The sequence below is a fragment of the Lissotriton helveticus genome, chromosome 4_1 (assembly GCF_964261635.1).
Source record: "Lissotriton helveticus chromosome 4_1, aLisHel1.1, whole genome shotgun sequence".
Lineage (NCBI taxonomy): Eukaryota > Metazoa > Chordata > Amphibia > Caudata > Salamandridae > Lissotriton > Lissotriton helveticus.
In genome coordinates, this window is record NC_136063.1 from 1,141,146,135 (window position 1) to 1,141,165,004 (window position 18,870).

The 18,870-nt window shown below is 44.1% G+C and overlaps 1 long non-coding RNA gene across 1 annotated transcript in view; it reads right to left on the reverse strand.

Annotated features, from left to right (window-relative positions):
• Nucleotides 1-18,870, reverse strand: part of LOC144827453 (uncharacterized) — a 1,218,604-nt gene that overhangs the window by 1,149,212 nt on the left and 50,522 nt on the right. The window lies entirely within an intron of this gene.

The window sequence follows — 18,870 nt, forward strand, 5'->3', positions numbered from 1 at the left end:
GTTTTCAGTTCAATAAATCATGAACATGACCCCGTTTGGTATAAGAGCGCATTACATGAACAAAGGTTTGCACTGCGCACAAGCAGCTAACATAAGCACGGTTTCAACAAGGTAAGCACAAAAAACAATTTTAGAGCAGTTACACTGGCAAAGATCGAAGGCGATAATCTAGCAAGAAAGACGATATATGATATTGCTCCATGAAACCTAAAACTGAAGTATGACGGCATTTAGTTATATAGTCCGCCCTTTTGCTAGGCAGAAACCACCCAGCACCTTATAGTTACCACCATTCCTCTTCAGTTTGTATATACTGCTGGCTAGTTTAATAGCTAGCAATTTTCTCTCCAGGTTTCAGACTGACATTTTAAGTTGGGGACAGAAGGCATTGAACCGTGGTTGACTCGGTTTGGTGCAGTGATGTTTTAGTTTCACATGAGCTATGGTACTAACACAGTCACATCTATATTGGCAGATGGATTTGACTTGGTCAATTTTGGGAGGGGGAGTTTGTTGATACGGATTTCTGTGATGATTTTATTCTAATGGATCCAGGTGTAAGACACAAAGAAGGATGGCTGGCAATGTCGACTGGTTGTTGGTCTTCAATAGATGTGATTAGGTCAAGCATGCAGCGTTTGGTGTGTGTTGAGAGTGACAAGAGTTGAGAGAGGTTGTGTAGCCGTCAAGGGCTTGATTCAACTCGGAACAGCTAAACAGTGTTGGGTTCAGCTAAACTTCATCTCAGGTGAAACCATTTTCAGTCTGGAAACTGAGACCAGGCTCCTGAAGGCAGATAGTTTTGTTAAATTGTTCCTGGATTTTAAGGAATTTTCGGGGTTACCATGTTATGGAATATCATAAAAATATTGTGTTAAAGATCATTTTCTATTGCGTCCTTTCTTTAGGTGTGTGATGAAATGTAACTTTTATGGTTTTCTAGTATGTGAACCGAATAAAGTTTAATGAATGTGTAACACACCATACGGCACTTCTTTTACATGGAGCTGGCATGATCAAATGTACAAATTAATAGTTTTAATGTTGGAGCTTGACAGTTTGTTTCTTCTGGCGTGACTTGTGCATATTTTTTATAATATTTTTGGTGGTAAAGTTATGCAAGTGTAATTGTTAATATGTGTGTGATTTAACGTGAACAAGCGATCTGAACAGTTACTACCCCTCAAAACGACAAAGAAAAGGCAAAATATACAACTGTGCAACATTGTATTTGTATTGTCTTTGTCATTTTAAAATTGGTTGAATACATGCAAAAACAATAAATACAGGAAAAGAAAGAGAGATCATTATCACCAGAGATTTTGTCTCCAGCACATAAAATCCATGCAACAATGAGTCAAATAATGTGTGACTTTTGTATGAATGAATTGGTGAGTAAATATGAGATTGAGTTTTGAATAAAGCAATGTACCGCTTGTTTCAATGTGAGGCAATCTACCCTACTTGATGTGTTCCCTCTGTGATGGGACGGAGAAGTCCTCTGCATGGTAATGGACATATAGCCCTGCCCTTGGTGCCCAACTGGACTATTGCCTGGATCCCTAATGCTGATATATGTTGACATAGGTAAACAAAGATCACGCATGTGTGCCATTACATAGGACTGTCTTCTGGATTGCAGTATTGTTGGACGGGGAGTTGGTGGAAGGTTACTGCATTTACCAAGACTTAAGCAACACGATCAAGGTGGTGGCAGCATACAGTGTAGTGATCTAAAGGAGAGAACAGGACCTTTTAACCTGTGCCAATGGAGTGAGGCCTACAGGTTCACTCACCTTTTAAAGTTCCGCTTCTGCAAACTTAACTCACCCTTGGCCTGCATCAGTGAGATGTGAAATGCTGGGCAGTGCAGGAGTGGTCACTCTGCAATTGTTGTATGTGTGGCTGGGAAGGGTACAGAGATAGAGCAGAACTGAGCAGTGTGTGCATGTACTGGGTGTACGTGTAACTGAAATGAGTGCAGTAGCTGAAGAATGTAGTGTTGTGCAGATTGCTCAAAGTGAATGTGTGGTATGCCTGCAAATGACACAATGCAGAAGGGCTACAAAATTGAGCAGTGCGCGAGAAGTGAATGTGTGTGCTGAGAGTATGTGTGCCTGTGTGTGGTGGCACAGTACATGGATGTAACAGTGCTGGACAGTGTGTGTGCTGTGTACATACAATGAGTGCATGTGTGCCTGTAATGGTACATTACATGGTGCACCCATGAGGAGGGAGAGGGATCCCCCCAGACAGATTTGTGGATTGCTGTATTCCTGTGAGCTGGGTGGGACACACTGGAGGAGGGAGAGCAAGGCTCTCCGTGTACACTTTAAAGGATGCTCTTTGATTCAGTGCGGGATCACAAAGAACAGGCATGGACTCATGTCAGGAAGGAGATGGGGCTGATAAGTGAATCATAAAGTAAAGAGTGAGACTGGGAGCCTGGGATCAATCTTTTGATGCACATATCACTATGGCTGACATCAGGTGGGATCTCTAGCCACTTCCATGGTCCGTTTTGGCACTATCAGCTTCGGATGCTCTACTGCTGTGAAAGATGACATTTTAAGAGGAAATGGGAGAGCAGAAGTAAGTACTTTAAAAGTAGCAGAATCCCAACATAAAACTTCAGTGTCCCAGCCCCTAAATCACATTTAGTGTCTGGAAATTAACTATAAGAAGAGTAGTTTGAGACTGAAACAGTTTGTCCTCTGCCAAGCAGCCAGATGGGCTGTGTCATAAGGGGAATCTCTGCCAAAACTTCCACCTGTGACCAGGACTGGGGGCCAGGACCTGCTAGTCTCTCTGCTGGGTGAGAGGACATCATCCAAGGAAACAAATATCACCTGGTCTGGAGCCTGGACCACCAGCACTGCAGGCTTGCCAAGACTAGTGTGACCAGTGAGGAAGAGGAGAGTGTTGGAGGGAGAGAGGACCAGTGGGGCATTCTGTTGAGTGGAGTCACAGTGCGAGGTGTGAGGAGACAGCTGCTGCACCGTTCAGGTCATTGCTGCTCTGCAGGACTGAGTAGGGGACCCCGGTATGCCAGGAGAGGGCCACTGTGAAGATAGCTGTGTAAAAAGATTTTTGTGTACTAAATGTGGAAGTCTGAGCGTCATTATTTCGGTGACCCCGAATCATGAGAGGCTGCCATGGAAATGACTGCCTTAGGATCAAGGTCAAAGCCTGTGTGACACATTAGCGGTGACCCACTATGCCAGAAGGGGCAACTGTGGTAAGGACTGACATGCGGTAAAGGCCAAAGCCGTGCATGGCAGTGGTGCAGCAACCCTGTATGTCAAGAGGGGATGCTGGAATTATTTGTGCAGCGTGGATTGGGCAGAAGCCTGTGAACTGTGAGCGGTGGTGACCCATAGGTCCCCAGGAGGTCCCTGTAACTGACCCGACCCCGTTGACCAAGTGAGGATGCTGTGGGAGCATCGCCACCTCACCAAGATTGAAATCAGAGGCATCAGACTAACACCTCCTCCTATGGGAGTTTGGAAACTTTCCCCGGAAGAGGAGTGCAGAAAAGCCATTGATTGCTGCCCGAGCACAACTGTGCAGGCTAAGTAGAGTCACTGTGCTTGCTGATTGTTGCTGCAAAGTCTGCATGCAGCCGACTCACCTGATCAGGACCGGGCCTGCTGAGAGTGCCTGTGGTCATGGCACCCTCCTAGACACTGCCCCCTTTCTCTCTGCCGGGGCGTGTAAGACTTTTTATGAACCTACCTGGCCCTGTGGGACTCACTGATGAAAGAGTTGCAGTGCTTAGACATATTCGACTATATTTAAAGAGTCAACGTGGACTATTGAGAAAAGGCCTGATAGTGAGCATGTCATCACCAATCAAATTGCGAGGAATGGGTGGAGAGGGATTTGCCAATCAAACACTGAAGCGCCAACCTTATGGGGGAAATGTGTTGTTGTCTGCCAATGCCATAACCTTCTTTTGAATGAGTTAAAAATAAAATACTTTTTTGGGTTGTAAAAGTAGTGTTTGGGAGGGTTGTGATTCATTGCTGCTGCTGCATGTTTTTTTAACTTAGGAGCAGTGTTCACTAATCTATATTCACGCCTCCCCCTGAGGGACCCTTAGACTGCTCATTCACATCTACCACTGAGAGTCAAGTGCCGAAGTGTTACTCAGTTACTCAGGATCCATAGCAGGTCCAATCCCCTGAACATCAGGAGTAAAGGGCTTAATTCCCCATGGTTGGGCCAAGTAACCCCTGCATGCCCCGTGGTCCTCTGAAAGGGGGTCTGACAGTCTGTTTTTTGTATTTGGAATTTTGAACCGCTGTCTTCTGCTATAGACTAAATGCTATTAAACATTGTTCATACGTATGTTTCCTGACAAAATGGCATTTCATTCTTTACCTTGTGCAGTGCCTACCTACCACTGTAGAACTGGCTGACTCATTGTCAGGGCACTAAGCTGTCACAAAGAGGTAAATCAAATAAGAATTGAAGACTGTTAGCCAATTAATATTATAGGACAGCCTTTTCTCTTGCCTGTCGGTCAATTATAGAAACCATAGATCAGGATCATTTAAAGTCATGGGTACGTAAAGAGTCTTCACAGCTGACTTCTAACATCTGAATTGCAGAATTAATGTATCATACAAAAAGCTAGATCAGTGCTTAATTTGAGTTGGTGGGGGCAACCAGCACTCATTTTTGTGGATCAGCACTTATTTTTCTATATCAGACATTTACCAAGAGCAAAAGGGGGAAATACTGAGGAAAAGAAAAATGGAAAACCGAAACAACTAGAGAAACCAGAAACCTGCACATTGAAATATAGGGGATGTGAGCGTCTGGTAGTAGATTAGGTGGATTCAAGACTATGCAGCATTGCTATCGGGCGTGCCGCCATTTAATTGCACTAGCTGCAGGCTTCTGAGCACAGCTTTAGGCACCAGCACTTATTATTTACAAATTAAGCTCTGAAGAGAATATTTAATATGCATTTTCTAGGAGTCTTAGGATCTCATGACAATTTAAAAGTGGTACATAATAAGCAATTGGACAACTGTGAAGTACAGTGATACTGTTTTTGTGTGGTATTTTGGCCATTGCATTTGCTTTCAAAATTACAAGAGAGTCTGTTTCACTTTATGAGGCCTAATGTTATGCTACTCCAATGCTGCTCCAATTTAGGAAGGAGTTAAAACACCAGGTCTTTTTTTTATTTTCAAATAACGTTTATTGGGTTTTTCAAGAAAAACGAGAACAGAAGTGAAAATAAAGAAAAACACAAACTGGCATAAGTTGATATGCAATTACAAATGAGATTATAAATAATAATTAATTACACTTACAAAAGAATGAAAGAATTACAAAAGAGGAGATAATTACAAAAGAAAGTTACAAATGAAGTGACAAATGGAATTGCGGTTAGATTGAAGCCACAGTTGGACCTTGTTGCAGACACATTTATGTAGGTTGACCATAAGGTCACGTGATAGACATACATTTGGAGCTATAAATGTTTTAATAAGCAACATCAAGGATACAATGTCTGAGCATCCATTACAGTATTATCATATTATTCATAATCACATATCCTGTGTACAATCTTGATGTCAGTCTAGAATATCAAAACAGCAGGTAACCCACATATCTTCCCATATTGTATCTATGATATTATATTAAAGACATTATGAAGATAAGATGAAGTCTGTCCAATGTGTTACGATCCCTAAGTGAAGGGACAGATGAGAGGGTGCATGTTCGGTAAAGAGACCTATAGGGAGAATGTCCTATCACAAGTAGTTGTGTACTGGGTTTCATCTAAGGAGACAATAAAATGTATGCATGAGACTCCTGTGAGGTTGTTTGGTTCAGGGAGAGTCATATTTAAAAGAAAAGGCGTCAAGGGATTTCCATAACTTCCTATGTGAAGGAGGCCAGAGCGAAGAGTGTAGTGAGATATTATCCGCCCCTCTGAGGAAGGACAACCATTCTTGCATTTCCTGAAAGAAACTTCCTTTGAATTCTTCCAGTTATTGAGTATTATTTTGCAGGCAAGTGTAGCATTAGGTCCAACAGGAAGCGATCAAGTCTTTAAAAAATGCTACATGACAATGCATTAACAGACTACCTCTCCGATCACTCATTGACTTTATGCATATTTTTAACCCTATACAGCGCACAGCTGCCATTTGTCCAAGCTTGTACTATAGAAATTCCACATACATGCATACCTGTCCATCGGATCATGCATGTACAGTCCTATTCAATAGGAAGGTTTGTTGTGTGTGGACATCTTGGATATAATATCTCGACTGGAAGTGGTGCATTAGATTCAGAGTGTTACAGATAACTTAATTAGCAAATGCACATCTTAATGCCATTTCAAAGTAAGTGCTCATTAACATGTTTTAAGATTTCACGGTTTGTATGTTGACATAGTGAAGATGATCCTAGTATGGTTTAGAATGACCAACTCCTTCAAGTCATTGACAACAAGGTATCCAGTTCTGGGCTTGCATATGGCAAACACATGCATTTTGGGTGTTGTAGTCTTGTTCTGATTCCATTGAACAAATTAGACTAGCATATCAAAAAATAGTAGTAGTTGAAACGTTTAAGATTGGAGAAATATCCTTAATGACCTACACTGAAGTGGCCATGCTAGTATGGCGTGTCCTCATAATTTAGATAATGGAATCAGTTCTTCTTAATTAAGATGTCGAGTATGTCCTCATTAAATACAATCCAGTCTATCCTCTTTGAAGATGTATTGAATTCCTCTGCAATATCAGAGGAAATACATTTCAAAGTCTTTCTTCAATAAAGCTTTTGCTAATTTGCAAATATCACTCTTTACCTTATTTTGGAAACCATGAAAGGTTTTGTTTACCCACATTGTATCGTTTTAAGCCTCATGTATACAGTCATCCCTGCTATTGTGGGATTATCTCAGTTCTATTGGTTTAGCTTTTTTGTCTCTTGTGCATTAGAAGATAGGTACTTTGCTGTGGTCAGGGTGCTTCAAAGCTGTGTAAAAGGAAATCAGCTGCCATTGCAGTTTTCCTTTCTCTGCTATTGCAGTGAGATGCCAGGATGCCTCTATTATCAGGCATCGAATCAGATCCTTAAAATATACTTCTAGGTCTACTATTGACTCCCATACATGCTTTCCAAATTCCTCTGTATGTACCTACTCATCCAACCAAGGGGTACACATGTTCACCACTCCAAATAACATCTTGCATCTTTCCTTTACTAATCCATTTCCATTAATCCTTTCCCATTCAAAACAGTTGAGTAAATGCATGAGATGTTGAGAGCTCCAACTATAAAACAACGTTGGAGTAGGGTCCTAGGGCTAGATTAGTGACCCAACAGATACATGCCCTGTTAACACTTATAAACGAAAAGAATATCTGGGGGTCAAGAAAAACTACAAAACCACTGTGAACACATTAACAGGAATGCTGTCTTATGAACCAATAAGTGTGACTATGTGTCATACTGCACTTGAATTCTCAATTTTGAAAAAAGTGCCCATCAGCTCCCATCCGATACCGCCCTAAATCATTTGGGCTCTCCTTACCCAGGAGAAGGTGCAGTAAATCTATCAATATAGTGTTGATAGAAAAACAACTTCAGAAAAACTGGAGTGTTAGGTTGGAAAATTATTCATTACGGGTAGCTGATATTACAGTGCCAAAAATAAATGTGTGAAAAGGGTGCTATGTTAAAATTAGGTAATTATTGAGTGGAAAAATTATTTATTAAGTACCCTCAATATCCCTAATATTAAAACGTGGAAGAACAAGCAGATTTGACATAATATCTGCTATTCAGTAGGGTCAACATGTTTCAGCAATTGTGACGCTAAATATGTCACTGCTTTCTTCAGGACCTTGATGTTTAATGGCTACTGTATGAAAGAAAGGAAAAATATCACCTGTATATTTTTCATTTGTTCACTCTTCTCCCCTACAAACAGTGAAAGAACAAAAAACACACACAATTGCAAATGAGAGCTCAGTGGTTTCATAGAAAGGCATATACAATTCGTTTAGCCATGCATTTTTGACACTTAACTGTGCCGAGATGGTTAATAAATCACCATTTTCTCAAACCAAATTTGCAGCCTCCTTACCTATTTTTGGAGGAGGAGTAGCATCACCCCACCTGGCTTTCTGCTCAGGTATGAGGAGCACCGCACTAGTAAAAACACAAAGCTAAACATTGAAACCCGCACCAGCAGGTCACGGCGCTATCACAGTTTCAGTTTGTTCTTTCACTGTTTGTAGGGGAGAAGAGTGAACAAATGAAAAATATACAGGTGATATTTTTCCTTTCTTTCATACAGTAGCCATTAAACATCAAGGTCCTGAAGAAAGCAGTGACATATTTAGCGTCACAATTGCTGAATGGGAATGTCAATGTCTGACATGGTGAAGCAGTGCCCCCTTCAAGAAAGGAGAATGTTATACTAGCATGTGATTGACCTAGAGCTTTCTTTCAACAGATTTATTTTAGATACCCACTTCAAGAGGCTAGAGCGTCACAGTGTGTAGTCACACTAGCAATTTTCGAAGATGGTGGGTGCCCCAAATTTTTTTTTGTGGTGCTCACAAAAGTGAAGTGACCGCTTCACACCAAGAATCAACAGCTAATGATGACCTGCAACTCGAAGTTCCAGCAGGACCACACTTCAAGCTGATAGTGATTGTCTGTGATGAGCGTCAATGAGCGGCCTGCATTCAACACGACAGTGTGCGACAACCAACAAACGCAAAGCTCCAGCGACAATCGGAGCAGCCACATATTTCTTGCTAACCCTGTCAATGTGAACATTACCTTTTGTGCAAGACATGAAAATGTCTCTCTTCAGCTGGACTAACTTGACCCTGTATCTGACCTGGACTGCATCAAATTTGGCATGAACTTGTGACTTTCTTTGAGTCTAGCGCCACCAGATGACCACAAGTGGTGCATTGTGCTTCTTGATGCTATTTTCACCTGAAACTTTAAAAACTCATATTTCCGGTTCTACTACTTTCTGTATTTTTGGTGTCTTTTTATTTATAAAAAAATACTCTATTTTTCTAAAAAGGTACAGGATTTTTATTGTATTGTGTTTTCACTTTATTACTGTTTGAGTGTTGCATAAATACTTTAATCATTGCCTCTAAGTTAAGCCTGACTGCTTACAAGCTTCTAGAGGGTTAAGCACAGTTTAATGTAGTGATTCTTGTGGCTCACCTTGACAAGGATTGTGTTCATTATTTGAGTGGGGTTCTCGACCCCCGTCAACTAATGACCCAGTTTCTCACAGCCAGTAACTTTCATTGCTGGCTCCTTTAGAAATACAGGACTCAATGTCTATACCAGCCAGAACCAAAGAGATGAGATGTGATCTTAGGTTTAAGGACGTTGATTCAGCAATATCTCAGGGGTAACAGGAGTGACACCACAAACCTTAGACATCATAGGTAGTAATATAAGATGCCTTTTGAGTTCCCAGGAAGTGATGTCACATGACCTGAACGTTGATGCCTTCACAATAACAGACATCAGTGAAATTTCATAATAACTGCATCATCAATATAGCAAGATGATCCAGACAAATGTCTATTTTAAATACCATCTACATTAGGGTGCTGATATGATCTTTGAAAATACTATAATCAAGTCACATTTTCAAAGAGTTTCAAGCAATAGGAACCCAGGCTTGTTTGTTCGAATTTCATCTGGGAGAAGAATCTCCGTATTAGATCATACATCATCTTTTTCCACATTAGCAAAGGTTGAAGAAGCAGATTTAGACATTTTTACATTGAACAAACCCATTGTTATAACTAGCGGACAACCTTCAGTAATACTAATGTCATAACCAAAGGCAAAGAGTGAAACCACCAGGAAGTCAAATGGTGTCCCAGGTGGAATATACATATTTGCTTATAAGAAGAAGGAAGGACAGCCATTAACACCTTGTAAGGCCAGTTTCAAACAAAGACACACATTTGAGGGCTGTATATACACTACATGGTTCCAATAAACTATATTCTTGAGTACAATTGCAATCCCCCCACTAGCATGGCCCCTTCTAGAATGCCACTTGCATTCCCGGAAAATTCAAAATAACCACATGACCAGGTTTCTTGTAAGCATATGATTAAAGTATTGAAAGACTTCAGAAAATTTAATTTTGTCTCTACTTAACCCAACCCGGTCATATTCCATGACAGAAGAAGCCCACCCAAGCTACCTCAAAGGCTCATTACTCTTGGATGAAGGGCGGGCATTATTCAAAGTGCCCGCTACCCATCTCCACTGTAGAAGATCATCCTTCAAATCAACGGCATAGGGATAAATTACAGGGGAGCACTACACGCAACTATACCGGGCTCGGGGCACTGGCCCTAGACACGCGTTAGAAAATTTCCTGGGCTCAGTCACTTTGCCGGTGGTTTCTGAGGAGCACCAAAGCGCACTCAATGCACCCCTTACACTGGAGGAGGTGGGAGATGCGATCCAGGCCCTGGCGACTCAAAAGACGCCTGGGCCTGATGGGCTGCCAGTCGAGTACTATAAGGCCTACTGTGACATCCTGGCTCCCCTACTCCTAAACACGTATAACACGGCGGTCGACGAGGGCTCACTCTCCGCATCCATGCAGGAGGCGTTTCTAGTCTCTTTGCCTAAACCTGATAGAGATCCGATGGCACTGGGCTCCTACAGACCACTGGCGATGCTTAATGTCGACTACAAAATTCTAGCTAAGCTACTGGCCAAGCGGCTGGCGCCAGTGGTCCTGCACCTTGTGCACACTGATCAAAATGGGTTCATGCCGGCACGATCCACATCCCTGAACCTCAGGAGGTTCTTTAGGATAGCGGATGGAGCGTTGGGGAGGTGGCCCAGGGTGGGGTGCCTAATGCTCGACCTGGAAAAGGCCTTCGATAGCCTTGAGTGGGGATACCTGGCCGAGGTGTTGATGCGCTTCAAGTTCGATGTGGACTTCCTGCAACTGGCTGACCTCCTCTATAAATGCCCTGTGGTGCGCGTGCGGCTGGGCCCCTACATCTCAGAGGGGCACCAGGCAGGGCTGCCCCCTGTCGCCCCTGCTGTTCGCGCTAGCAATCGAGCCCCTGGCGGCGGCGCTGCGGCAGACCTTGGACGCAGGGATCCCCCTGGTAGACGCCACACACCAGGTCTCGCTTTACGCTGATGACCTGCTAATATTCATCAGGGACGTGCACAACATACCGGAACAGCTGGCCCAAGTGCTCAACGAGTTTGCCACGGTCTCCGGACTTCGGGTGAACGTGGCCAAGTCCTGTCTCTACGCGTTTGACGGTGGGGTTGATGACCCAGAGTACTGCCTGGGGGGCACAAGAGTCCTATGGAGGGCTGACACCTTTAAGTATTTGGGGATCCAGATATACCGACAACCGGCGGACTTGTTCCCAGTCCCAGATAAACTTTTGGTCCACACTCCCACTAACGGTCACAGGTAGAGTGGCGCTGGCCAAAATGATCATGCTTCCCAGGCTTCTATACTATGTTGTTAACCTGCCCCTGTTTATCCCGAGCTCCTTCTTTTCGAAGCTTAATGTGGTCCTCCGCGACTTTATCTGGGGCACTTCCAGGCATCGGCTAGCGCTGCCGAAACTGTTTCTGCCAACGGACAGGGGGGGGATTGGCCGCCCCTTGCTTTGAACACTACTACCTAGCCGCCCAGCTGCAGTGGATCGCCCGATGGTTGGCAGATAGGGGTAGGGAAGACACTGCCACAGTCGAGCCGCCGTACTCTCTGAGCCGTGTCACTGCCCTCTTTCACCCGTTGGCGCCGCCTGAGAAACCCGCCCCGCTGTTACTGGCGGTCGCATATAAATGTTTCCGCAGGGCCCTATTCCTCACTCGTAAAGTGTTCCCTTATGCATCTGCTATTCCCTTGGAGGGCTCCCCATGGAGCGGTGGGGCTGTCACCCACCCTCTGCTGGAACGGTGGGGCGAGGCCGATGTACAGACGTTGGGGGACCTATACAGAGACGGAGAGCTGGTGGCCTATGAAACGCTGGTAGCTGAGGACGGTTTGCCGCCCGGGGGATTCCTACTACACCGCTCGCTGGTGGCGAAAATGGCGGCTCGCTGGGGCGACATGTCGACAGAGCCCACGCAACATCTCACTATGCAATACCTACATGTCCTGGGGAGGGTTAAACATCTGGTCCACTGGTTTACGGCATCGCTACGGGAGCACACAGGGATCAGCCTTGCCCCACTCAGAGACAAGTGGGAACGAGACATGGACAGGGCGCTGACTGACAAGGAGTGGGAAAGGCTGCTTAAGAGCCCGGTACGCATACCCCGAAACATGCGCCTTCGCCAGATACAACTCTTCATCGTCCATAGAGCATACCTTACCCCTGAGCTCATTAATAGGTACTTCCACCGCCCTGACTCCTCCTGCCCTAGGTGCGATGAGCTGGATGCAGGGCTGGTCCACCTCCTGTGGAGCTGTCCCAGACTGGGATCCTACTGGCATGCGGTCTGCGGAGCGCTTAGGACATGCACAGGCCGCGCCCTTCCCTATAACTGGCCTGAGTGCCTCCTACAGCAATTCCAGAGGAAACCCCGAGACAAGGCATCCTCCCGTTTCCTGGATCTGGGTTTTGCGGTGGCTAAGCGACTGCTCACGAGGCGATGGAAGGCGCGCGAGCCACCAGCTGCGCAGGCGTGGGTATCCTCCCTAAGGGCATGGGCGCAAGCGGAATGGATAGCCATACGGAGGGAGGAAACAATTGGGCATCGCAAGGAGCCCATGGCGGCACAGTGGGAACGCATGCTTAGCGCCCTATGTTTGCCGGAGGAGACAGATGCGCTAGTTGCTGGAGCGGACTAGATAGCCGCCCTGGGTGGTGGGGCATGCCGCAGGCTGCTTCCATGCAGGGTTAAGATGGCACAATTGACTCTGCTGCCTCTGGGTGCATAGACCTGAGATACAAGCTGGCACATACAAGCTGCTGCGCACTTGAGGGGGGGCGCTGTGTGTGAGGGGGGTGGGGTCAGGGGGTAGGAGATGCATACACACGTGTATGAGTTCATGCCGCTATAGTTTTAATATTTATATATCTGTTAAATTAATGTCATCCCTATATGCGACTACAAGACAGCGGGATTCACCCAGTGCAGATGCTATTATATCAGACTGGACTACTGGGCAGCTGTAACACACTTCAGGACACTCTGGGATACATCTTGGATGTACGCACTAGGCCACTACACCTGCACCTTCGCTTTTGATTAGCATAATCTCGGTTCTATGACTGTACGCCGCTTTAATATGTGCCATCCTATTACTGTATAACTGTGCCTGCTTTGCCAAACACGTTGACTGTCTTTTATATTGTGCTCTGTATTGCTTTAAATCCACGATACAAAAACTAATGAAATAGATTTGACAAAAAAAATAGGGATAAATTACAGGGGCCTTCACCAAGTTAATTACTTGTCCCCCTTGCCCTATTGAAAAAACTATGTCTTTGGGATTCCCTTGTATAAAGTCAGAATCAGGTCCCACTGCAACAATTACCATAGACTTAGATACTTTTAAACCATTTACAGTTCTGTACAACTAGATTTGAGATGGCCAAAGAATCAAAGTTAACTCTAGAATAGGAAGTCAAAGCAAATAAATTAATAGTCAAATCAATGATGTCACGACTTTTCACCAGTCTTAAAGTTTTAATCTTCAAACAACAATTTAGGATACAGCTTCTTTTCACTGGAGGAGACTTGATGCCCCATAGTTAAGAGAGGGATGTGGGTTAGTGGCAGAAGCTGTTGTGGTACCATGATCTTTATTTCTCACACTCAGTGGATAAAACACCTGATTCTCCATATTTACCCCTCCTAAATGGAAAATTTCCCCTTAAGTCACCCAACGCAGTTTCTAACAAACCTGGAGTCTGCGTTTGGCAAGAGTAAAGGAGCCATAATTCCAATTCCCCCTCCCACTCCAGGAAGCTCAAGTGGGTTTCCTCCATTTCTCAACTCTACTCGAGTGGGTCATCCTTCGGGAGAATCTGCTTTGTAAGAACCGTCGAAACACTACCTTCCAGAGACTGTCAACAACCCCCCTTAAAACTCTTCATATCATAATTATTGGGGAAATGAAGTATTTTAATTTTCTGCTTAGGGATTCTTCTTATCTTTTTATTTTTATTTTCTTGATTGTACCCTTATGACTCTTTCGTTACACTACTTGACACACTACTTGACATAGGCTCAAAGTGATGCAGTGTGGTCAATGCAATTGCAGACTCCACTTCCAGCCCTACTCCTGGCTTACGCACTAATCAATTTTCCTTCCCAACTTCATTAGTGTCTTTTTTTTACCCCTTTTTAAATATAGGAAAGATCTCTATTTTGGCTGTACCCAAAGAAGGGTTCTGATCCACAAGCAATATACTTAAACATAGCCCTTCAATTTCAGAAGTACAATTATTTTTGGGGGACACCACATAACTCTGTGTCATACCAACCTGTATACAAGCATCCTTTACCCTTCCAGAAGACACAACCATTTCTGAATTTTGTTTCATAATATTTTCCTTAATTGAATTTACAGCCAGTTTTGAATTAGCGAGGCCTAACTCGTTTACATTCTGCACCTCAAATAGAATTGTGGACATCATTTCCAATACATGGTCAGAACCTAATACAGTTTTTTCTAATAAATGGAAAAATCTTTTCAATGCAAATAAAATATCAGATGAAGCACCACCTCCTCCAATGTCTGTGCTCCTGACCATATTCTCTATTATGGTCATCTAAAATACTTTGTAGAGTCATCAATGCAGGTCCAATTGGACAGAAATTAATTCTGGAAGTACTTTCAACTGAGACATTGCTTAACAAATAGTTGAGCAATGCGCCCTACATTTAAAACACTATTACTCCCTTGCATTCCTATCTAATCAAGTGGGACCATTATGGAAAACTAATCTCAGGAGAAAAATACCCAGCAAGCAACACTACAAAAACATTTATGGATGATGGCCTAAGGGAGGAACGCCTCATGGTCAGTTTAAAAAAACAAATCCTACAAAACAAGCACTAGTCCTATAGCGGGTCAAATACACACACTTCAGTGATGGCAATGGAAACATGAGAGTACTTAAACCAAGGCCTATCTTGTGTGGAATTTCTCAAATATTAAACCCGACAGGCAAAAAATATAGTGCACCATTACAATCAACTACAATACAACCTTTAACCCTTCAAATGAATTAGCACTGAAAGGACAGAAGGCTAACAAAAAGATGATTTGACTCTGCCCTGGCAGTGGCCAAACTATGTGTCTCTTGGGCAGTGGAAAAAACACAGATGCACTGACTCATGAGGTTTGGATGGAATCATTAATGACAATGGCAACCTATGAACAAACAATCTATACAATCAATAATCGGCTGTAAGTATTCAATGATATCTGGAGTCCTTTTTTGATCTGGATTACAGATCAAAACTACAACTGAATGATGCCCACACTTATACATAAATGACTTGTTGGGATGGAAAAGTCCTCTGCATGGCAAATACATGTATGCCTGCACTGAGCTCACCACTGCTCTGTTGTCTAGATCCCCAATGCACGGTTCATGCATACGCACCATGACATAGGCCTGTCACACGGTTTGTGGTCCTGTTGGACCAGAAGAGGCACCAAAAGTGCTACCCTCATTGTTGTGGAAGGTTACCGCCTTCACCAGGAGTTAAGCAGCATGAGCACGGTGGTGGCAGCATACTGTGTTGTGTTTTGTAGATGAGAACACAAGCCTTTTACCCTCTATCACTGGAATGAGGCCTATAGGCACAATCACCTGTTTAAAAGTTCAGCTGCTGTGTACTTACCTCACCCTTTCTCAACATCAGATGTATGTAGAATGCTGTGCAACATTAGGGTAGCAACTCTGCATTGGTTGTAGGTGTACCTGGGAATGGTACAGAACCATGATGGAGCAGTACTGTGCAGTGCATGTTTGGTTAGTACATGTAATGGGTATATGTATGCCTAAGAGGAATACATTACATTAGAACTGTAGTGCTGTGCAGTGTTTGCGCAGGGCAAGCATGTCTTGGGTTTATGTGTGGTTGTATGAAATACGATACATGAAATGTGAATTGTTGTGCAGCGCACAGATAGTGACTCAATGTGCTGGTATGTTGTGTGTTTGTAAATAACACATCCTGGTTAAAGATAGAAACGCTTCATAGCTGAATAGTGCATGCAGATTGGGTGTGTGTACTGAATGGATTTGTACATGTAAGGGTACAATGCACAGTGGTAACATTGCTGAACCCAAAGTGTGCTATGAATGTACACTGAGTGAGTATACTTGTAATTTCACATTGTATCGAGAACCCTGGGTTCATTTTGGGAAGCCCAGGCCTCCCTGGTGAAGACATGAGGAGGAGAGGAATCCCCCCAGACAGATGTGTGTGTTGCTGCATTCCTGTGAGCTGGTTGGGACACACTTTGAGTGAAAAGGAAGAGACTCCCTTAACACTTCAAAATACTGCTCTTTGATTCAGTAATAGATCACAAGGAAGGAGCCTGGACACACCTCATGAAAAGAGATTAGGCTGATAAGAAAATCATGAAAAGTATGACTGGGGGGGTCTCTGATTAACATTTTGTTGCACATATCTTTGTGGCTGACATCCAGGTGTGAACTATGGTCACTCCCATGAATTGTGTTGTGGACAATTAGCTTCAGAGTCGTGCCTTTTGTGATAGCAGGGCCGGACTGGCTACCGGGCGTTTTGGTGTGCTGCCGAGCTGGGGGCTGATTTCACTGTGATGGGGGCTGATTTTGTTGATGGGGACCTGTGTGTGATTTGAAATAAACAAAGCAAAACAAATGTTTTTCAGCACACACAGGTTCCCATCAACGGAATCAGTCCCCAGTTTGGTAGCACACCAAAACGCCAGGTGGCAGTCTGGCTCTGCGTGACAGACATCTTTCATAAGGAAAGAAGAAAAGTAGAATGGGCCACTTGATAAGAGGTAGACCTTCAACATAAATCTTCAAAGACCAAGACCCTAAATCACATTTGATATCTGTAAAAGGACTATAAGAAGGGGAGTTTGAGTCCACAAAATGTGTAATATGCCAAGCAGCCAAACGGGCTGTGTAAGAAAGGGAAACTCTGCAAGACTTCTGCCTGTGACCAGGAGTGGGATAAAAGGCATTCTAGTCTCCCTGTTCGGTGAGGGGACATCACTCAGGGAAACCAAGTTCACCTGCCCTAGAGCCTGGAGCACCACCACCTGCCTGCTTGCCAAGACCAATGTGCCCTGTGAGAAAGAGGAGACCATTGGAGATAGTCCTAATGTCAGGAATCCTTGTGTGAGGTGTGACGATTGGACTGTGCACCAATCAGGCCATCGTCCATTCGCAGGATTGTTTTTGGTGACCCCTGTATGCTAGGAGACGGCCACCGTAGACTGAGCTGTGTATTGAGTGCCAGGCAGGGCTTTCTACACTCGTAACACTGCTCTCCTGTGACCTTGTATGCCAGAGGGGACCACTAGTAAAGTTTCCACTCCAAGGATTGCCAATACTTATGATCATCTAGGCTGGAGTGCTTATGTTGAAAGAGCCTGCTCCCATATAAGCAAATACCATAGCAACTCCATATGCCAGGAAGGGCTGCCTATGCCAGGAAGGGCTGCCTGTCCCAATGTCGTCAAAGGATTTGGTACACTGCCCGAAGGAAAGACTGATGCTCTGATCTGCGGGTTGGATCCGCACTGCAAGGTAACTGCCCCCGACACAATGTGGAGGACTGCTGTGGATGACATATCATCCTTACTAGCTCCAGTCAGCATATGAAAAAAGTAATTCACCCGCCACTGAGAAAAATCAAATGACCATATCTTCATGAGCAGAGAGCTGCTCTGACATCTGAGAGACCTCCAGCAGCACTTGTCAGGTGACAGACCCTGCGCCTCCGGGAGCTGCCAAGTGGACTGTGACCAGTTCGACTTCTCTGAACTCAGCAGAACTCACAGGTGTGCATTGAATGTGCCTGCTGGACCACTGAACTCTGCTGTGCTGCAAAAGTGGGTAAGACATGTACTGGGCCAGTTGGGCAACAGGGAACTCACTTCTAACGTTGCTGCGACACCATAGACACTTATGACTAAATTCCTAAAGATCAAAGGGAGAACTCGAGTATGTCCAAATAGCTTTCATTCCACCTGTGAATTGGGAATTACCCTCAACATGTTACACGAAGGATGATGGGGCAGGGATTTGCCCAACAACTACTAGAACTCTGACCACAGGTGGATTGTGTTGTTGCTTTGGAATGTCGCATTTCGTTGCATGTGTAGAGTTTCTTATAAAAGCAAGTATTTGGCTGGACATTGATTTATTGGTTGCACTGTTTGCATTTTTATGGGTCATGTTCACTGACCACTATCTACACATACCCCCTAGAGTGAGCCTTGTATGCCTGACCACAGCTACCCCTGAGAGTAAGTGCAAAAGGGGTACATGGCACAGTTGAGCAGGATTCGTAGTTGGATCCTAGGACATCAGAAGTAAAAGGCTTCAACCACCACAGTTGTGCCCAGGAACCCCTGTGGCCTCCTGAAAGGGTTTCTGACAAGGCTACACGGACAATGTACTTGTGCTGTAACAGGAAAAGGGGGAACAGTGGCAAAGGCATTTCTATTAACACGTGACACCTTCAAATGTCTATTATGGGACACTGGAAAAAACAGACACCTATCAAGGGCACTCACCTTTAATTTCACAAGAGAAACAGACCGAGAACCTTTGTTTGTCTTTTCAAATTGTATGTTCCTTATGCTGCACCTTTTCG